Source organism: Balaenoptera borealis, assembly GCF_965194805.1.
Source record: "Balaenoptera borealis genome assembly, chromosome: 20".
NCBI lineage: Eukaryota > Metazoa > Chordata > Mammalia > Artiodactyla > Balaenopteridae > Balaenoptera > Balaenoptera borealis.
In genome coordinates this window covers 34,152,640-34,175,175 of record NC_138879.1, presented here as the reverse complement: position 1 = coordinate 34,175,175, position 22,536 = coordinate 34,152,640, and the positions used below count along the sequence as shown (strand labels likewise).

The 22,536-nt window shown below is 49.1% G+C and overlaps 1 long non-coding RNA gene across 2 annotated transcripts in view; it reads left to right on the top strand.

Moving 5' to 3' along the window:
• Positions 1 to 14,957, top strand: part of LOC309618352 — a 33,769-nt gene extending 18,812 nt beyond the window's left edge. For both annotated transcript variants that reach the window (XR_014238432.1, XR_014238433.1), the window contains 2 exons: positions 2,169 to 12,757; positions 12,906 to 14,957. This is a non-coding gene — a long non-coding RNA (uncharacterized lncRNA). The remainder of the gene's footprint in view (positions 1 to 2,168; positions 12,758 to 12,905) is intronic.
• The last annotated feature ends 7,579 nt before the right edge of the window (positions 14,958 to 22,536 follow it).

The following is a 22,536-nucleotide window of genomic DNA, read 5'->3' as shown; positions in this document are numbered from 1 at the left end:
AATCTTCAGCCTGGGCCGAGGCACCTCTCCTGAGTGGTGCAAAACAAAGGGCTCTGTCGGAAACGGGGTGAGCGCCTCTCCCTTGGAGGTTAACGCCAGTCACCAGGGAGGGCCCAGGGCCGTACATCACTCTCCTGCCAGCTCTTCTTTATGGCTCCAGCGCCGGGCTCCAGCTAGCAGATGTCTGCAAATTTCGGGGAGGAGAGGGGAGGGGAGCAGGGGGGAGGGAGGGGGCCCGCGGCGCTCATTGTCTCCAACGTGTCTGTCGCTTAATTCAGTATCTCTGTCTGCCGCTGGAGCGGGGATGGGAAGAGTTCAAAGGAGGAAATCAAAACAATCCATAGATCAGAGCTTGGGAGTGATCTGCGTGGCACCCAGAAATCACCGGCACTCCTCCAGCTCCGCTTTGAAAAGGGGAGGCCGGCGATGATTTAGGGGGGCCTTGCTGGCGCTCACACCAGCAGCACGTGGAACTCTCACTGGGGGGTTATTTTTTAACAAGGAGAAGGCAGCCAGAGGTCCGAGGGGGTGTGTGTGGTGTGGGGTCAGGTTCAGGTTTGTCCCAGGTCAGAGGCGTTTTTAGTTCAGAGCTAGAGGTGACGTAGGGGTGATAAGAAGGACCTGAGATGAGGCTGACACCCCCCGCCCCCACCCCCCGAAACACACCGTTTGGGTTTTGGACTCTGCAGCTCAGTCCATGTGGCTTGGGTGCCTCACCCAGGCCTCCTGCCAAGCTCTCAAACTTAGGAGGGTGCCATTTGTTTGTTTTCAGCTCTTTCTTTGTAACCCACTGCCCGACCAACGTGCTGGCTTGCTGTGGCCTGGGCAAGGCCTCTGCTAGTCTCCAGGGCATCTTCAAAGCAAGGCGCCCCCTGGAGATAAGAGCAGAGCTTGGCCAGGCCGATGGTGGTTTCCTGTGACCCGACACAGCTTTGAGCTAGGCACACAGCTTGTCACTGAAAATGCAGGTTGACTTTCTCCCCATGCTTAACCCTCCCACCAAGTGTCTAAGCAAAACACAAACTGAACATCTTAGGCACCAGCCGGGGCATGGACAGCCCACTAGTCTGGGGCCTTATCCCCGCCGCGCTTGTGGGGTTGAGCCCTAGATTAACTCTCCAAACAAACCTTCCTGGGTGTTAGGTCCTATGTTGGTCATTGGCTGGGCCTGTTTCATTCTGGTGAGAAAGAACTGCGTTTCCTGGCTTCATCTCCGCCTTCAGATGGTCCAACTGCAATTGGATGCTATTGACGAGGGTGGGGACCAAGGGAGAGAGTCGAGGTGACTTGCCCCTTGACTAGTAAACAACAAAGGCACAGTAAATCCTAAAGGTGGAATAAATGCTCCATTCCATGTTTCCACCTCCCTGGTTGGGCTGGATGCTTCTGCTCTGTCTTATATATTTATCTGCTCACTTGTCCAACATTCCCACCAAACTGTTAACTCTGCAAAGGCAGGGCCTGTGTAGCTCCTATTCACTTTTATAACCCGGTACCCTACCCAGTGCCCGATTCAATAAATCCCTGTCTCTACACATGCAAGGGAAAGCACATTCTACTACCTTGGCTCTGATTGAGCTGAGTGATTGTAATTTAATTCATTGATCGTTTATTGAGCATCTGCTATGCTGACACTGTGTTATGTGCCAGGGACATAAAGATTATTAAAATCAGTGCCTGATTCTAAAGAATTCACCTTCACATTCAAGTGAGATGAGGGCTGTGTGGGGAGAGTAGACAAGGGCGCTGCTCAATATAAGCATGCTTATGCGCCAGCTGTAGTACGTCCCAACCAATGGGGTGGCCCAGTGTGAGAAAGTCCCAGCAGCAGCAGGCTTCAAGCATGGAGAGGTGGCCTGCCTAGAAAATTGTGCTGACTATCATGCATGTAGCCATTAGCCCAATGCTGAAAACCCAAATGTCCTGATGGGACAGGACTTGTCTGCTTCCTCTGAAGATTCTCAGAGGTACTTCTCTGTTCACCAAGTCCCCAAACCATTCCGGTTCTTGAAAGACAACACCAGGACCTAACCCCCTGGGTGCCAGATAAACTAAAAAGCCTGATTCGCAGGTATCTTTGGGTAGGAACGGAGTAAATGCTTTGCTCCCTTCTCCATTGGGAGTGCCAACAGAAAGACCTTAACTGTTGCATCTTTCCCATCTCTAAGGTTGGTCCAGTCTTGGGCTTCTGCTGAAGGAATGAACATGGGAATAAAGGAATGAACGAACAGTATGTGCTCCCATACACTGCTCACGGAACTGCAGAGGGGCCAAGGAACAGAAGTTTTTTCTTCTGCAAAGTGAAAGAGACAAGGTGGAGTCAGTCAGGAAGCCTTCGTGGAGGAAGTAAGGGCTGACCTGTGTCACGACTGAAAGTGTTCTGGCTGTGATGAGCAGGGGCAGCAGACATGTGTGGACACGCCCCCTCAGAGCCTTTCCTGACCCACATGCTGCCTGCAAGTCACCACGTGCAACCCTCACCTGATCTGACTGCATATCTCACATCTTGGGCTGGAGGGGTTCATCCACATAATCTTCCAGCATTTATTTAGCATCTGCTGTATGCTAGGCACAGTGCTGGGCATGAAGGAAACAAAGATGAGGAAGATGTGGTCTCTACCCGGTACAGACTCATAGGCCTGGGAATGAGGCTGTGACGTCAAAGAATAAGCAAGGCCTTTCACGCATTTGCATTTTATTTGCTGAATCTCTTGTGAATTTCTCGAAGAGAGACAGGAATGCTGAGAGCACCGGCTCCAAAGTCAGGCTGTCTGGTCCCTATCCCAGCATCACCTCTTGTTGCTGAATGAGCTTGAGCAATATTCGTTCATCTCTCTAAGCCTCGGTTCCTTCAGTCATAAATCGGGGCTGATAACAATGTCCTCCCCTAAGGGCTGATCTAAGCAGTAAGTGCGATAACGCACAAAGATACCTAGTATGCAAAAAATGCTCCACAAATGTTGGCAAATATTATTTTTCTGTCTCCTCCATCTCTCTTTGCAGCACCTCCAAAGGTTCTCTGCAACTAAATGATTTCAGAAGTGAAGATTAGTTTGGAAAGACACCGAGAGTCCTGGAATTCTGGTAGCACTTAGAAATTATACTGCACAATCTAGGGCGATAATTGCGTAGTAATTCTACAGACATTTATTGAGTGCCTACTCAGACCCTATGCTACACAATGGAGAGGCAGCTAAGGGAACACCCCCAAACATATGGTTGCTTGATCTTAAGGAGCTCAAAGTTCAAATAGGGAGTCACATGAGCAAAGAGATTCGACGTCCTGCAGCAGCTGCTATGACGGTGATCCACGTAGCAGTGGTTGGGGACACAAAGAGGGAGTGACCAACATGCTGGAGTGGGTCAGAGGGGGCTTCCCAGTGCAGGAGCTGCTGAGCTGCATCCTGAGGACTGAGGAGGAGTTGGTTAGTTTTACGCCCTGACTCACCCATAGCGTTGGAAGCTCCTACCTCTGGCTTCTGTCTCCCAGCCATGCTGGCCTAGAAGCAGTGCCCAGTAGTGTAAAGACCCAGATGAGCTGGATTCTACTTCGAGCTCTGACAGTGACTTGCTGTGTGGCTTTGAGCAAGTCACTTCCTCTCTCTGGGCCTGAGGTAGCTTGTTGGCCTAGCTGGCAAGAGCCTCTCAGATTGGATTCATTCATCTGGTGTCCAAGAAATATTGTGTCCACCAAGTGCCAGGCGTGGTTAGGTGCCAGGGAACCAATAGTGAGCTGGCTATCATTATGGCTGGCTAGAACTTAATCCCATGGGGGAAATTTGGGGAAACTGTAAAACACAAGCCCCAGAGTTATCCTGCCCAAGGGACAAGGGAGCTGGGGTATTTATATGCAAACTCCTGTCAGTCATTGGTCCAGAGCTGTTGGGGAGAGGTGCGGTGGGTAGGGTAATTAAATTCTATGCCGTACACACAGTCAGAAAGATGTTCCAAGACTGGGGGATATTGATGGAGGCACTGACAGCTTCTGCTGCAGTTAGAAACTGTGATACACGCAATGAAGGAAAGGAACATGACGCTGAGAAGGGGAAAGCTTTGTAAGTGCTCAATCCTATCCAAGGGTAAGAAAGCTTACCATTACCAACAGTAAATATTCTTGAACTTGCCTTTCCTCAAGAGCTCCTTGGTGTAAGTGGCCTGTTTGTTTAGACCAGTGGTTCTTAACTGAAACTGATCTTGTCCTCCAGGGAACATTTGGCAACTTTTGGAGACATTTTTGACTGTCAGGACTCGCAGGAGGTGGGGGTAGGGATGCTCCTGGCCTCAGTGTGCGAGGCCAAGCGTGCTGCTAAACATCCTCAACGCGCAGGACAGGCCCCCACAACCAAGAACTATCTGCTTCGGGCTTCCCTGGTGGCGCAGTTGTTGAGGGTCCGCCTGCCGGTGCGGGGGACGCGGGTTCGAGCCCTGGTCTGGGAAGATCCCACATGCCGCGGAGCAACTAGGCCCATGAGCCACAATTACTGAGCCTGCGCGTCTGGAGCCTCTGCTCCGCAGCAAGAGAGGCCGCGACGGTGAGAGGCCCGCGCACCGCGATGAAGAGTGGCCCCTGCTCGCCACAACTAAGGAAGGCCCTCGCGCAGAGACGGAGACCCAGCACAGCCAAAACTAAATAAATAAATATATTAAAAAAAAAGAACTATCTGCTTCAATGTCAGTAGTGGCCAAGGCCTGGTTTAGGCCTCTAGTTTTCCAGTTGTAACTTATTCTGGTCCACCAGGCAGATGGGGGGAGTCACCTGTAATAGTGGGGAGAGAGAGAGAAAGAAGGGGAGAGAGAGAGAGACAGAGAAGGAGAGAGACTGATTGATTAGGGAGAGTTATCTGTCTGTGGGTACAGGAGGAAGAGTACATTTCTGTTCCTGATGCAGCCTTCAGTACCCCATGAACCTTCTGTAGGAAACATGTCACCGTCTGGAGGAGGAGGTGAGTGTCCACTTTTCCTTTTTCACCTGGGTCATGCCATTCCTGAGTGTGATTGTGATCAGCAGGGACCACAAGGGAAAGGGAAGGGAGCACCATTACCCACTTAGCCAAAGGGCTACGGAACTCTTTCAGAGCTTGGAGGCAAAGGTGAGTTTTGCTGGCAGTTTGATGGAGCAAGTTGTCATGGGAGTGCGGGTGAAAGCCCCAAGTGGTTGAGTATAGAGGAGGCATTCAACAAGTGCCCCAAAGTTCCCAGGCAGCAGAGTCTGGAGGCAGAGAGTACAGGTCCTGGGTCATTTTCTGGGACTGAGTCCCTGGGTTAGTGAATCCCCCCACTTAGCCACTGTGTAACTTTGAGCCAGTTACTTAACTTCTCTAAACTGCAGTTTGTCCGCATCTGTAAAATGGTGGGAATCGAGGGCTTCCTGCTGAGTGTTAGAGGAGATAACCCATTGTATGTGTCGGCTTTAGGATACATACATGTTAGCCGCCAGCATCTTGGCAAAGTTGAAGCTGGGCAGGAGCTTGTCACAAAAGAAATTGTCATTAAGTTGCACTGAGGCCCTAGGGTTGTCAAGAAACATGACATAAGATCTGAAAGTAGACTGGTCTCTCCTGATTCTCTTTTTTTTGCCAATGTCTTGCTCTCAAGTGTTCTTGAAAAGGGCCTTAGAGATTCCTCATCAATGGAGTACAGAGGAAGTGATGCCATGAGGCCAGGTCACAAAAGGCAGTATGGCTCTACCTGCCTCTCTCGGGATGCTCTTTCGTGGAATCCAGGCACCATGCTGTGAGGAAGCCCAGGTCTCATCTCAGGTATCTCAGACTTTTCAACCAAAGAACCAGAAGACAAGAGCTTGAAACGTGGGCTCTACCCGGAGGGAGGTGGAGACAGCGTTAAGGGCAAAGATCTCACCACAAGCCCACGCAGTGTCTCTGAAGTCTCATTCATTTCCTTAAAAATTAGTGTGTGGGGACTTCCCTGGTGGTGCAGTGGTTAAGAATCCGCCTGCCAATGCAGGGGACATGGGTTCGAGCCCTGGTCCGGGAAGATCCCACATGTTGTGGAGCAACTAAGCCCGTGCGCCACAACTGCTGAGCCTGCACTCTAGAGCCCGCAAGCCACAACTACTGAGCCCACACTCCACAACTACTGAAGCCCGAGCGCCTAGAGCCCGTGCTCCTCAACAAAGAGAAGCCACTGCAACGAGAAGCCTGCACACCGCAACGAAGAGTAGCCCCCGCTCGCCGCAACTAGAGAAAGCCCACGCACAGCAACGAAGAACCAACGCAGCCAAAAATAAATAAATAAATAAAATTTAAAAATAAAAATAAATAAAAATAACCAATTTTAAAAAAAATTAGTGGGCGTTTCATCTGACTCCATAGTAAATCCTTTTAACATAAAAACAATTTTTAAATGACATACCAGCAAGTAAAATTGACCCTCTAAGATGTGCCCTGTTTATTCTGTGGCTCTAATTCCTCCTGGCATGCTGGTGTACCTTGGGGCCACACGCAGCCCAGTTTAAGAAGCAGGGTGCCCTGCACACACCCCTTTCCCTGCTTCACTTTCCCTCTCCATCCTCCTCCTTCTTTGCCCTCGTTTGCCCTGTCTGGTCTCCTCTGCCCGCAGCAGCACCAGGGACATTGTCAGATGTTTCTTAGCCTTCACTGTACTGGTGGTGTTCAGAGCTGGAGAGAGAAGTCACTCCCCCTGCCACCTCCGCGTGCGGTGGCATCCCTCCCCTAGCCTCACTGACCCGCGCTTGCATCTGTGTGCCAAGCATGATGCCGTGCCCTGGGCGTGCCACGGGGAGCAGGCCCGGTGAGCCCTGCCCTCACGGAGCTTCCAGTGGGGGAGTGGGCAGGCAGCTGTTACTCACGTGATCACAGGAACAGCGGAGAGGTGAGAGAGGGACTTGCAGGGAGCGAAAAGAACGTGAGACAGAGATGACTAACGTCACCCGAGAGTCAGGGAAGGCTGCCCTGGAAAGTGCTTTCTAAACTGAGACCTGCAGGCTGAGGAGGAAGGGGAAGGACGTTCTGGGTGGAGGAATAATGTCAACGAGGGCCGCATAAGAGAGAACATGGAGCCTTTTAGGACCTGAAGGAAGCTCAGCCTGTCTTGATATAAAAGGGACAGTGGCCAGAGATGAAGCTGGACACCAGGCAGGTCGGCCTCAGAGCCCTTCGTAAGTCAGGTAAGCAGTTTGGGCTTTATTCTGAGGCCATGGGAAGTCACCAGAGAGAGTGTGTGCATGCATGTGTGTTTGTGTTTGTGTGTGTCCGTGTGTGTTTGAGTGTCTATGTGTGTGTGTTTGTGTGTATTTGTGTATATATGTGTGTTTGTGTGTGTCTGTGTGTATATTTGTGTGTGCCTGTGTATTTGTGTGTCTATGTGTGTATTTGTGTGTCTGTGTGTCTGTGTGTATTTGTGTGCATGTGTGTTTGTGCGTGTGTGTTTGTGTGTGTATGTTTGTGCATATGTGTATGTGCATGTGTGTTTGTGTGTATGTACGTATGTGTGTATGTACGTATGTGTGCGTGTGTGTATGTGCATGTGTGTTTGTGTGTGTGTGTGTGTAAGTGTGAGAGAGAGAGAGGTAACAGAGAGAGGCTCTTCTAGCGCTGCCCCTGGAGCTCCGTGGTCCAAGCGGGAATCTCCTGACCAGCAGGAACATAATGAAAAAATAAAGAGGCTGATATTTCATCATCGTTGCCTGATGCAATTAAGGACAACATAGACCCAATGAGTCAGAGAACAAATTCAAAGATGAATCAGAAGAGACATGTGGAAAACAACATGGTTTAGGGCAAGAGGGTTAATGTTCTTTGGATGCTTCCTGCAGTGAACCCATTATTTACTGAGCATCTGACCATTCAGTGGCCTCTGGGGACTCCTCAGAATTGCCCAGGTCCCTCTGACCAGTCTCTGGAACCGTGGCAGGATGAGGAAACTTGGGCTAATGATACCAGGTCCATAATGCACTGATTCAGACCAGAGGGTTACCCTTCCAAGCCTGGGGGGCTAACCCGTCACTGAATGTTAAGCAGAGGAAAATGGCGGGGACAGCGTGTAGGGAGGCGCGGATGGCATGGGGAGAAAGGTTTCACCTCTGCGTAGGCCGGGTGACCGTCCAGGCTGGAGCAGTGATAGGCTTGCTAGTCACCCACACAGCTACCTGCCCCAGGCCCCAAATCTGGTCCACTTCTCTCTCTGAGGTTCCCAGGAGTGGGCCTTCTGGATGTGTTAGCTGTAGAAGAGGGATAGCCTTCTACAACCTAACAGGCATTTCCTAGCTAAGCCAGTGTCAGGAATTGGTTTATCTGTTCATCTATTACCCCTACTCTTCTCTTGAAAAAGGTAGGGCTCTGATAGACTGAGATGGGGATGGGTAAGTTTTAACTGAGGAAGCAAGTTAGGAAAGATCTACAGCATGAGGTTGTGCCATGGAGCCTTGGGTGATGCTGTAAGGCCATAAGGAAAGGTTCATTCATTCAAAAAATGTATCAGGTACTGTGGTAGATGGTATGCTCCCCAAATGGCCATAGCAGTATTTTCAAGCCCATGTATTCTTCCAGAACACTGAACTTCTCATCAAAAGGCAGAGTCTATTCCCCCTACCCCTGAGCCTTTGCAAGTGCTTAATTAATAGAATACAGAGGCAGAGGTGTTACGATCCTGGGTCATAAAAGGCAGTATGGCTCTGACTGGCTGTCTTGGGATGCTCCAACTAGGGAGTCCAAGCACCACGCTGCACGGAAGCTTAGGCCACATGGAGAGGCCGTGCGGGGATGTTGTGGCTGACGGCCCCACTCAGATCTTAGCTGGCAGCCAGCATCAGATACCAGGGCTAGGAGTGAGGGAGCAAGTCTTCATGCGCTTTTAGTTGCCAGCCTTGGTGCTGCCCCAGTGGACACCGAGTGGAGCAGAGATGAACTACCCCTCCCGAGTCCTGACCAGCTACAGGTTTGTAAGCAAAATAAATGTCATTATTGTTTTAAGACATTAAGTGTTGGGGTAATTTATTAAGCAGCCACTGTGACTGGGAAAACCACCTGCTACAAAATACCTGAGAATGACAGCTAACGTTTGTAAAAGCACTTTAGAGTTTACAAAAGACATTCATGCGACGATCTCAGTCAGACCTCTGAAGGGCCCTGTGAGGCTGCCGCTGGGCCAGTTTCGTAGAAGGGAAGCCGAGGCCTGGAGGGATTGTGTGAATGGCTCAGAGGCAGATATCTAGTAGCTAGCAAATGAGCCAAGGGGAGCCCAGTTTCTCAACATGTGCTAGTGCACCTGACCAAGGCCCAGTCCCAGGGCCTGTGAGGGCTATTGAGATACAGCAGACAAGAGCCTGGCATGAAAGCATCTTCCACGTGGTGGAGGTGAGTTAAGCCCAGAAATAACCACACTACCGGGTACAAAGTAGTAGGTTCCCCAAGAGGTGAATTCATTCATTCATTCATTCATTCAAATAATAGTTATTGAGCCCCTGCCATGTATCAGTACCAGGCACAAATCCCTGCCCACCCGGATTTTCACTCCAGTGAGGTTTGGATAGGTTGCTGTTAGGGACAGAATTATGTCCCCCTTCAGTTGAAGTCCTAACCCCTAGTACCTTAGAATGTGACTGTATTTGTAGGTAGGACCCTAAAGAGGCAAGTAAGGTAAGGTGAGGTCATATGCGTGGATCCTAATCCAGTAGGACTGATATCCTTATAAGGAGAGGAGATGAGGACACAGACACACAGAGAGGAAAGACACTGGGAGAAGATGGCTATCTACAAGCCAAGGAGAGAGGCCTCAGGGGAAACCAACCCTGACAACACCTTGATCTTGTGTCCCCTTGTATACCTGTAGCTTCTAGGACTGTGAGGAAACAGATTTCTGTTGTTTAAGCTTCCCAGACTCTGGTTCTTTGTTATGGCTGCCCTAGTAGCAAGCTGACACAATTGCTGAGGGAGTTGGTGAAGGGTTGGACTACTTCTTCCAGGACAATGGGGGAAGTGGAATTCATTTTTTTTTTAAAGAAGGGATCTGGAGATACTAGGGTGGGTTAAGGGCAGGGTTGGGGGAGTTAGCTAGAGGTAAGTGGTGGGGTGGTTTACAGAATTAGGGGCATCAAAATCATGACATTTTATAACCCTGTTGTGCAATCCAGTTAAAGTGGAGGTGGGGATGTTGAGAAATTATGCCAGCCCCGCCCTAATCTACCCCTGGGTTCTACAAATCACCTTGGCTCAGCCCATCACCCAGCCCATCAGGGGACAGGCACATGCAAGTCCCCTCCCCCCATCTATACAAATATTAGCGAGTGGACACCCATTGTTCTGGGACAAGGGGATAAAAAGACCCGGGGTCTTTTTGCAGATCTGATTGCTGGGAAAAGAGAGATCAATTTCCTAAGACACCCACGGCCTTCTGAGAAGCGAAAAGATAATCATGCCATCCCCTGTTCCCCTAAGTTCAAAGTAAAGTGGTTCCAGTGTCCAGAGAAGTGGCAAGCTCTCTAAACAAAATTATTCTAAGAAAACAAAGAGTCTGCCCTGGGACCTCGGGTCATCACGTGGCTTCAGGGTCCTCGGGGAGGGCCCATCCCCAGAGCTTGTGGCCAGCAGTGACCCAGCTTCCCCGACACAGTGAGTGGTTGGCTCTCGGCAAGGCGGGCTGGGGAGGGAATGTGAACTGTAAAGAATTGTCTTGGAGGTCATGCAGACGGGCCTGGACCAGCAAGGACATCCCACTAACCATGGACCCATCCTCAGTGATCACACCATGGGGCAGAGGGAGCTAAGAGTGACAATGAACTGGCCAAAGTCTAGGGCTCCTCTGCTGGAAAATTTAGATGGGGACTGGGTCCTCTGGGCTGAGTAAATTCCCAAAGTTCTCAGGAAAGTTGGGGCTGGGGTCTCAAGAGAGAGATACTAGACCCTTGTTGTTGAGGCATTGGGCGCTTGAGCTATTCATTGAAAACAACAAGGGAAAGTAGAATAAAAAAAGTGACTGTGAGATGTATCCTGGTGTGTATCTTGGTTATGTGGAGAAAGACATAGTTATACATAGATCAGGGCTGGGAGGGACTGTTGGGTCTCCTAGTCCTGAAGATCATTGCCTGCCTGTCTTCTTTGCATTTGCAGAGAATAGTAAGGTTGAACTCTACGTGTTTTTCACTGGAGTGGAGGTTCCTGACAGGCAGGGTCTGATGCCTTGGTCATGTGGGCAACCCCCATAGCCCATGCACTTAGTAGGGGCTGGGACGTGCTGTCTAAATGGCCTTGATTAGTTCCCTGACCATGTTGTCTCATCTTGAAATGGCTCGCCTCCTGCTACCAGAGGCTGAGGCCTAGGATCACCTTACAGAGTGATTCTCAGAATCTCCCAACCAGGAATAGCCTTTCCTGGACACTCTCTCCTCACTGTCCAGATGGCACGGGCCATGGCAGTTCTGGGAGCAGAAAGCCAGGTGGTAAAAATGCTCTGTGCCGTGTGTGGGGTGTGTGTGTGTGTGTGTGTGTGTGTGTGTGTGTGTTTCAGTGTTGGCTTAAATTCTTTGTCACAGCCTGATTCCTTTGTCAGCAAGTCCCCTGAACCCAGGTTAGGCTTCTGTGTGTGGAAGGTAGGAACTAGAGGGAAATGGGTTCTGTGTTTGCTTCCTTGGCAGAGTTAGGACAATGGGAATCACCTCCACGTTTCCCAGCGCTCAGGCCTTATTCAAACAAACCTGTGTCTTGCCAGGATGTAGGCAAAAAAGGAAAGAAATGATCAGGGGGTGGGATGGGCTGAGATGATCTGGCTTTGTGAAGGATAGTTCTTGCCGTGAGCTGGCATTTATTATCTCACAGTTTTCCATTATTTTCATATGCTCTCTTGAGTGGAGATCTGTGATTTTAACCAGCACAGCATCAAAAGAGTGGTGAATTTCACCTACTTTTGATAAGTCGTACCTCGTTTCCTAGAGTTACCATTTATCTCCCTCTGGGATATTATGCTGTGATATTGGGGACTCCCTGCACCCCCAGCTCCCTCCCCCACCTCTTTACTCAGACTTTATCTGGTCTGGATGGAGCTGGGAGAAGGGGTGTCTTGGCCCTGCGCTGGCTGCCCTACATTTTACATATACTACCTCATTGAATTCTCTAAACAGCTATGTGATAGATAGGATTTTTACAGAGGAGACCAAAAGAGGTTAAATAACATGCCCAAGATCATACAGGGGATCTGTATCCACCTGAATGTGTTAGGTTGAGGAACCTAGATTCAAGCCATCGTGATCCAGACCCCGTGTTCCGAATTCCTCAACCCCATAGCCTGGCTGGGCATCAGATGTGACTTGAGGTACCCACAGCTGGCGCCCCATCTGGGTAGGTGGGGTCGTGCAAGGAGGAGAAGATACAGTGCTCCAGGGCCTTTGTCTCTGGCTGGAAGGGCCTGAACGCCACACCATATCTGTCTGCAAAATAATGGGTGTACATGGTTTTTCTTGCAGCTTTTCCACTGGGCCTGGCCCAGGCCCTGCTCACCCAGTATGGATGGCCTGGACGTCAAAGTCTGCACAGGAGAGAAGAATGAGTCACCTCTGTCCCTTTTCAACCCCAGAACCTGGGGCTGCCTTGGCATCCCTCACCTGCGCACACCCGGAGGAAGTCTCTCCCACTCCCCACCTCCCTTCTCTGTGTGGCCTTTCGGCCCTCAACCCCTGACGCTCACATTCCTGGGGCCAGTAGAGGCGGTGGGATGTGAAGCCAAGATGGAGGTTGGAAGGCCAGAAACCTCACAGCCATGTCTGACTCCTCTTCATTGGAAATCGGTATACTTTTACTGGAGCCACGCTGGATGATCAATCATGGCCTGTGTGAGGTTTCTCGGATGCGGGGAAGGAGTGCTAGAGAGATGGAAAGCCTCCCCCTTTGGGCCTGCTCAGAGCTGTTTCCTCTTCCCACCTGTCTTTGGCCAAGGTTCCAGAAGGAAGAAGGTTGACATCCAAAGCCTACGGGCAACCCTGGCCCCCTTTGCTGGTGGGGGTCTCTCGGGAGCTCTGCTGTGGCTGCTGACTTCTGTTTCAATGACCAGTGGAGGAGAGCGGCCCCGAGTAAGTGTTTCCTCTGCACATCTCTGAGGGAGGTCAGAGGGCTGGGCCTGGTTTTCTGGTTGGGTGGATGGGGCAGTGGAGCTCCAGAAAGGGGAATGTGCTGGCCAAGACCTCTCCCCAGACTGAGGACCACACCCAGGCCCCGTGGTGTCTGGCCCAGTGCTGGGCTCCCCACACCTTGCAGCCTGCTGGGCCCTGGCTAACAGAGGCAGCACCCTGGGGAGAGGAGGACGGGGCTGGGGATGGGCCTCCTGCCTTCTCCTTGGCCTCCAGGCCAGTCTGTCAGGCTCCGTGGAAGAGGCAGGAGCTGGAGTTCTGCGGACATGCCAGAGAAATGGGGGAGTCCCTGCCCTCCAGGGTGTGACAGTCTCCCAGGGCTGCTGGGACCTGTGTGAAAGACACAGCCACAGAGCATGTACTAAGTAACTGGGTGATAGGGAAATAAGGAACCTAGGCCGCTTGAGCGCAGCGCCCCAGTTGGGTCAGCCCTGAAGCGTATTCTGAAATTAGGCCGAGGACTCACTTGATTTCACACCTGTGGGAACAGCCCCCTGCGTCCCGCCCCATTGCATTTAGTGTTCTGGTGACACATGGCGGGAATCGTAGGACACGAGGGACCTTGGCGTGGGCTCCTCGGGCCAGTGACTGACCTTCCCCAAGCCCTGACTTTTCTCATCTGTAAAATGAGACTGCACATTCTCCCTCAGGGCTGGCCTGTGTAGAAAGCTCAGCCACGTGCCTGGTGCGTAGGAAGGTGTTCATTATGGGGACCCTCGAAGGATGAAATAAAACGTAAGAGGGGGCAGTGCCTGACATAGTGCACGGCATCCAGCCCCACCAGCCCCTGCCTCTCCGCCCATCCTCTCTAGCAGCCCTCTTTCTGCCCAGTCCCCCCTCATACCCCCAGCCTCACATGCTGCATGCCTGGCCTTATGTTGCCTGCGGGTGGAATGCTGCAGCTCAAGGTCTGAGCCTGCCTGGGACGGTACACTTTCGTAGGACACTGTGGAGGCTAAATGGCCTGGCCTTCTAAGACAGGAATGACGAATCCCTGATCACATAGGCGGGGAGGAGGGCTCCCAGCACACTCAGATCTTACCCCAGATCCACAAAAAGTTCAACTGATAGACCAGTGAGTCTCAACTGGAGGTGATTTTGCCTCTCTCTCCCCTCCTCCCCTCCAGAGACGTTTGGCAACGTCTGAAGATGTTTTGTTTTTGGTTGTCACAAATGGAAGGGTGCTACTGACGTCTAGTGGGTAGAGGCCAGGGATGTGCTGAACATCCCACAGTGCACGGGGTGCCCCCTGCAACGAAGAATTATCTGGACCCAGATGGCAGTGGTGGCGAGGGTAAGAAACACTGAGATAGACAAGAAGAGGGCACTCACCCGTAGATATAGAAACTGCTGGAAGCCATTACCGGGCAACACGGGGCAGGAGGAAAGACTGAGCATAAAGCAGGGGCATTTCTACTGGGAAAGGCCTGGGGGTGGCCAGGAGAGGCACTGAAGCAAAGGAGATACTGGAGTGAGTCTTGAGTGTTATAGGCTCTCCAGGCAGAGAAGGCGAGGGGTGTGGCCTGGAGGGACACCACTTCCATCTGGGCCAATAGCATCGGTTCCTGGGGAAGTGCTTCTTGTTAATGGCAATGATTGCCCCAAACACCCAGGCTGCTGACCAGGGCAGAAGCTTTGCTTGGCCGGGCGACTGGCTTCCCCGGATGGCATTGCTTTGGCAACTGGGGCCTTGTGGATACAGCCAGAGTTAACTGATCATTGTTTGCTGTGGTTGTGACTCTGCCTGTGTGTGCCCCCTGTTGTTTTTTAAAATCCACTAGAGGGCATATCAATGCTAAGATCTTCTGGCAGGTTGGACAAATGACATGTTGTGTGAACTTAGCCCGCTAAGGCTCCTGGCCCTGGGTGGCGAGGGGGACGAGGAGGGGGTGGGTGACGAGGGGGATGAGGAGGGGGTGGGTGACGGAAAATGGGGTTATTGATTCCCGCCCCTCCTTATGCCCCCCTCCCCTTGCCAAGTGATGACAGGAAGGTGATTTGTGAATTCATGGAGACAGCCAGCCGAGATTCTCCCCGTGATGACAGGCACTGTTCAGGAAGTTAAACTGGGAGAAGGACAGACGGGAAGGCAGGGCCAGATTCCAGGGAGGGAATCCGACAATGGTGTGACCTTCTGGGAAGGGAGCCTCTTCCCTTCCCCACCCCCACCTCCCCAAGAACCAGCTTGCCACTGGGGCCTGGCCTGGTGCATTTGGGTGGTCTTTACCCCCTGGACCCAGCAAAGCAGAGTGGCTGCTGAGCCCGCAGAGGTCTCCAGAAGCTCTAAGTGCAGGAGCCAAAGCACTTCTGAAAACCATCACTGTGCATGGCTGGACCACCCCCGGCTCCTTTTGTGTGCATACCAGCCTGCAGAGCCTGGGCAGAAAGGTGTGACGGACCCAGAAGCAGGCTAGGATGAGGGTGAACAGAATTGTGTCACGTTATCGTCTACCTGGGTGTCGTCTGGCTCGGGGCGAGTGGTGCGGGGAGCTGGGAGGGTGGGAGGTGGTGGGGAAAGGGTGGGGCAGTGGGTACCTGCCTTCAGGAGGGAATCGTGGGGGTTCTGGGGCTTGGACAAGAGAAAACAACACCCCTCTGAAGGCAACAGATCTGGGCTGAGTCCGGAACAAAACTTGCTATTTTTAGTTTGGATGATGGTCAGGCAGGGTATTTGAGGGAGCCTTTGCCCTCGGGATCTGTCTTCAGAAGTAGTAGCCTCCTTCATCTTTATCCTACTGACACCATTCAGAGGGATGTAAACATTGGACCATATATTTGTCTATAAAGAGACCTGGGCCCAAAGCCCAGCTCAGCCACTGGCTTGCTCTGTGACCTCGGGCAAGTCACTTAACCTCTCTGAGCTTCAGTTTTCTCATCAATGTATCTCAAAGAATTATTGTGCAGATTAACTGAAATAATGCATGAAAGTGCCCATCCCAGGACATAGTTCAAAGTAAGTGCCCAGTAAGGTTCATTCTTCCTATTAGCAATCTACAGTCTACACAGGGGTCACTTGGTCACCAGGAAAAAGGTAAGAGACAAAACCAGGCTCAAGGATGAGAGCAGAAGCAGCAACCAGCAAGATTGTCTTGGTGCCTAATAATAGCACTAGTACTAGTACTAGTACAGGTGGTGGTAGATGTTTATTTAAAACCCACCATTTTACATATTTTATTTCTTTTAATCCTTGACAGCTCACAAATGATAAAACTGAGTCTGAGAGAGGTTCAGCAAATTTCCCAAAGTCACACAGGCAAGGATTTTTACAGGGTATGTGTGTGTGTGTGTGTGTGTGTGTGTGTGTGTGTGTGTGTGTCTCCCAGATCTGCTTAAAATGACAAGTGACTACTGCTCTGTGCTGTACGAAACATAAATGAAGCCTGAGGCAAACGGAAAAATCAGTAATACTGCTCTTGTCTTTATTTGAAATTTTGATATTCTGTTCATCATGGGTTTTTTCATTAATTTTGATTTTTTAAAATATTGCAGTCCATCCTGCTTATCTGATTGCGGTGTGTTTGGGTGGCCCTGAGATGGGGGCTCCGCTCCCCCTCCAGGTCCCGTGGCACCGCTGTTTCACTTCAACACCTCTGGGCAGCAGGACTCTCAGAAATGCAGGGTAGAGCTGAGACCACTGTTCACTAAAAGAAACAAAAAGCTCCTCTGTCAATTTTGAAAGAGGTCTTTCCGGGTGGTCAGGGCCTACAGGCTAATGTGCACGATGGGGAAAGCTGCTGGCCAGTGTGGAGGTCCGTTCCTCTCTGCAATCAGGTAATTGCATGTGGTGACCTCATAATCAGTAAATATGCACGTTTATCAGCTTAAGATGCTTCTATCTATAAGTCACCCACGCTCATTATCAGGAAAAAAAGTGAAGAAATGAGAGACACTTATGTACTACTGGTGCAAATATATGCGGGTGTGACTTCTGTGGAAAGCAATTTGGCAGTGTCTGTTAAAACTAAAGATATGTGTGCCCTTCGACCCAGTTAGTCCCCTCCCAGGTACCCATCCTAGAGAAAGGCTGGCCTGTGTACACAGAGGCCATTCAAGCATGTTCACTACAGCTGCAGAACACCCCATATGATTATATAAATTATGCTATCTTCATACTACAGGAGAATTACGTAGCAATGAAAAGGCATTAAGTTGGCCAAACGTGTTGAAAAATATCAAAAGTCAAAAATGAAAAGTTAAAAAAGAAAAAAGTCAAAAAGTCAAAAAAAGAAAAGTAAAGTGAGTCGAAAAAATGAACCCCCCCCCAAACAAACAAACAAACAAACAAAACCAACCAAAACCAGGGCAGAACAATACCTGCTATTTGGCTCATTCATGTTTTAAGACCAAGAATAGACCAAAAACCCAGAGCAAAACTGTGTTCCTTTATAAGTATGTAAATGCATAGAGTAGCCTGGAAGGATGATTCAGTGTGGTTACTCAGGGTAGGTAGAACAATCAATGGGAAAAGGTTACAAGGGACTTTCCCTTTGACTCTGGTTTGATTTTATAACAAGAAGGTAATAGTCATCTATTATATCTTTTTTAAAAAATAAATATTTTTTAGAGCAGTTTTAGGTTTTCAACAAAACCGAGAGGAAGGTATAGAGATTTGCCATATACCCTCAGCCCACACACATGCATAGCCTCCCCTCTGATCCCCCATGATCAACATCACTCACCAGAGTGGTACATTTTTCACCAAGGATGAATTTACACTGATACAATGTAATCACCAAAAGTCCATCGTTTATCTTAGTGTTGACTGTTGACTGTTGTACATTCTATGCTTTTGGACAAATGTATAATGACATCTGTTCAAACCCATCATTATAATGTCATACAGAGTACGTTCACTGCCCTAAAAATCCTTTTTGCTCTATGTATTCATCTTTCTCCCCAACACCCCACCCCTGGGAACCACTGATCTTTTTACTGTCTCCATATTTTTACCTTTTCCAGAATGTCATATAGTTGGAATTATACAGTATGTAGTGTTTTCAGATTGGCCTCTTTCACTTAGTAATATGCATTTAAGTTTCTTCCATGTTTTTTCATGGCTTGACAGCTCATTTCTTTTTAGCACTGAATAATATTCCTTCGTCTGGATGTGCCACAGCTTATTTACCCATTGCTTTTTAAAGGAAGAAACAGTATAATTTATTTTCTTGGAAGTCCTTTCTGGATGTGACAGAGCAGATGGGATGGAAGGGTACACTCTTTCTATTGTACAAAAACTTGGGCAGTCTGCGGTCAAACTGGCCACTGGGAGAGTCCAAGGGAGGCCATGGATTCTCTTTCCCTATCTCCAGGCGCAGTAAGTCTGTTCTCTCAGGAAGAAGAGGATTGATCTCTTCTGAGATCTGTAGATTGCAAATGACTCTGATGAACAGCCTCTACGCCTGTTACTAACTTCTCCCATGTTGGGGCCACTCTAAACCCCTGATTTTCCCACTATACCATGTTGCCATCCTCTGCTGTTATTTAGAATTTTAGGCAAGAAAGCTCAGTTGTGGTAACAAAGCCCCCAACCTCAGTGGCTTAATACTACCAAGACTTATCTCCCATCCCCCCAACTTCCCAATGTGGGTCAAGTGAATCTTCAGGGTACTTCTCTCCTGGATGGTGACTCAGGGTCCAGGAGGTTCCTATCATGCCATTGTATAACTTCCGTGATCACTGAAGCCTAGAAAGAGAAAGCTGGAGGGCCACACAGGGACTTATATCACCAGGTTTGGAAATGGCATACATCATTTCCTGTCACATCCCATTGGTCAGAACTAGTCATGTGGCTTGAATCTAACTGCAAGGGAATCCGGGAAATGGGGGAGAGCAGACGGTTGTTTAGTAAGATTTTAATGTCTCTGTCGCAAAGGGAGAAAATGAAAAATATGAAATTAGAAAAAAATCAATGTTATCTCTGTAAAAGTAGCCAACATAGGAGGCTGTTCCGTTGCTCATGGATTCCTCGAAGGCAGGGATCCTCTTGTTAATCTTCACCTGCATTCCAGTCCTGTTGATTAAAAGAATGACATATATTTCCAGAGAGTCTTTTCTTAATGTTAGCCAAATTGAGCTACTACGTTTACTCAAAACCTTTTTTGCAACATTTCTCTGGAAATTTCCTTCTCAGTCAATTTACAAATTACACAAGGAAATCAATTGCAGTTTTTCTTTTATCTTTGACCCCTGTACCTCCATGTTAGATTTTTTTTTTAATAAATTTATTTATGTATTTATTTTTGGCTGTGTTGGGTCTTCGTTTCTGTGCGAGGGCTTTCTCCAGTTGCGGAGAGCGGGGGCCACTCTTCATCGCGGTGCGCGGGCCTCTCACTATCGCGGCCTCTCTTGTTGCGGAGCACAGGCTCCAGACGCGCAGGCTCAGTAGCTGTGGCTCACGGGCTTAAGTTGCTCCGCGGCATGTGGGACCTTCCCAGACCAGGGCTCGAACCCGTGTGCCCTGCCTTGGCAGGCGGATTCTTAACCACGGCGCCACCAGGGAAGCCCCATGTTAGAGTTTTGAAAAGACTTCAAAGTAAGACAAACTGGCAATATTGGTCAAGACAAACTGAGCAAAGGCACAAATACTGTGAATGCAGAATGGGACGTCGCTATAGATGACAGACATCCAAAAGATAATAAGAAAACACTCCCACATCTCAATACACTCCCCCAAAGCCTCACCTGTTTTGTCTGTTTGTTCTAACCCAGAAAGCCATTACCCAGCTTGAGTGATCATCTCATTCCCTACCAGACTGACCTGTAGCTATTCTTTTAAAAAATTAATTATATTGTCAAAAGAAGATATCATAGCGTTTAAAAGGTATATATAGCAGACTCTGAAGGCAGTCCCCAAGGAAGTATGGGACTTAATTATTTGATGTGTCATTGGAACATGGCCTCCTTAGGGTCCAAGTTTGAAAGATGACTGCTTTTGGAGGCTTAAGGATTCATAGGTTTGCTTAAAAAGTTACTAGTTCTTTTTAATCTTTGATTATACCTTGAAGAGACTTGGGTTTAGCCCACTCCACTCCCTACCCTGATAACATGAATTTTTTGAAGCTGGAAAGAGTTGAAGAGGGACTTAAATCCAAGGAGAGATGATTCTGAAGAAACAGTTTAGAAGTATTACTGTTCCAAAGAACAGTTCCAAAGATTTTATTTGCAGTAAAATCTGGACCCTGATGAATACATGTGCCATTTTCCTTTAGAAGGTGTCTTTCTTATGGAAACAGCCCATCAGGTCCTCCTGCCCCACTCTGGTTCAGGCCCTCTTACCTTAACAGCTTCATGACTGTGACACCCCCCTCGATGCTGTCCGTGTGTCCACTCCATCTTCAGACACCCCTACCAGATGAGTATTCCTAAAACTCCTCTCTGATCGTGTCACTCTTGGAGGAAAAAACCTTCAGGAGCTTTCTATTGTCTAACAATTCAAGTTCAAACGCCTCAGCTTAGCTTTCAAACCTGCTAAAATGGCCCCACCCTACCCGGCCAGTTTTATTTCCTTCTGCTTCCTGACACACACCCTCTTCTCCAGGCATGTCTGTCTCCTCCACATCCCATAAACATGCCATCCTTGTTTTGTTGTCTCTGTGCATTCGTTCATGTTACTCCTCAAGCCTGGAATGCAGCCTCGGGTCCACGTCATAGGAATACTTGACTGGATTCCTGGGGTGTCACTTCAAGTGTGTGTGTATATGTGTGAAAAGCAAATCCCACTTCCACTGCTGGATGTTACAGCTTCAGAAGTTTGTCTTGATTTGTGATGGTCTTTGATTGGCTGTGGGCCCAGTCTTTCGTTTTATATTTTTGTGCTTCTTAGTTGCTGCCAATCTATAAACCAGCACTTAAATCCATCAAGGAAGTTCCTTTAATAAAAGCATCATCTTTGATAGAAAGTGAGGAAGTGCTCTTGTATTTTTAAAATTTGTTGTTAAGCCTTGGATTATTGCCAACCGAGTTTTCTTAGAATGAGGCCTACTTGTATGTGTCAAACGGCTCCTTTCCAATTTGGGATTCCAGAATGGTATATACCAAAGCCACCTTTAGGGCTTTATGTCACCACATCCTCAGAGATTTTCTCTTCTCACTTAACCCCTACTGTGCAGGCTTAAGCTTCAGCCAACCCCTGTATACCTGGCATCCATCAGGGGGCTGACCAGATGAACTTACTAGGGTGTTTTGTTTTGTCTTGATGAGAAAGGCTTATGTGACTGAACATTTTGGGACTGACAACTAGCCCTTGGACTAAGTCTTCTTGGCTATTGATTAAAAAAAGGTCATCTTGTCCTCCTAAAATGTTTTATTGGATGTGGAGAAAGAGGAGAGCAGTCTGGTGGGAGAGGATGTCCTAACTTGATGTGTGGACCATTCTCAGGACCAGTTCAGGGAGTGCTAGTGATACTCAGGCTTTTGGCTTGGTTCCCTCAGAACAAGTTCCAGAATCTTCTGGGGATGAGAGCTGTAAGAAGAGGGAAGAAAATAAGAATGGCTCACTCTTCATGGAAGCAGTGGCTCTGAATAGCTCTGTCTTGTGACTTGGCATAAAATGTAATTGGGCTAAAAAGATACAGCCCCCAGCCTTCCAGTCAGGTCCAGCATGAGTCTTCCCAGATGAGGTCCTAGACATCTTGGGGAAGAGTCAGCTATCCCACTGTGCCCATTTTGCATTTCTGACGAGAGAATCTGTGGGTAAAAGAAAATGATTAGACTTTTTTATACCAGTCAGCTTGGGGAGATTTGTTATGCAGCAGTGGTAACTGCAACAGAGAGCTACTTCTCTGAGGTGATCAGATAAGATTTGGGGGGGGGGGTGGAATGAGTGAGCTCTCTAGGGAATGAGACTGGCAGTTACAATGATATCAGAATTCTCTGAGCCCCAAATCATCCAGGCCCTACCTGTATGACCTGGAAACCTGGAGTTCAAGTGGGAATAGAAGAAAACGAGGGCAATTTGTGAGACCCCTCTGACCTCACTTGTTGGCCCAGAGTGGGGCTTTGAATGAGGCTGCAGTTTCAGCCATCTCCTTCATGGGTGAGAGCCAGGGAGAGTTTTCTGGCTTCATGACCCCAGTACCTTCTAGGCTAGAGACTTTATAACTACTGATTGTATCTATTATATTCAGGGTAGAGTTGAAGAGGTTTGCAGGCCTCTTTCCTTATTGCTAGGACAGCCAGGGGAGTAAAACCTCGCTAAATATGCAAAACTTTGGCTGACACTTGTGATTCTCTCTGTAAAATTTGAAGTAGCTGATACAGTGAGAGAAAAGAAATGGCTTCGGCTCACTCACGTGGTGCCAATTTGAACACCACCAGCGATACCTCTTTTAGGCTGGGCACTTGCCTGTGGGGGAAGGGCTGGGGGTTCTGCAGGGTTAGGCTGGGTGTGGGGTGCAGTAAAAACCAGTGCCCTTGGACTCCACTGACCTCTCAACTCTCCT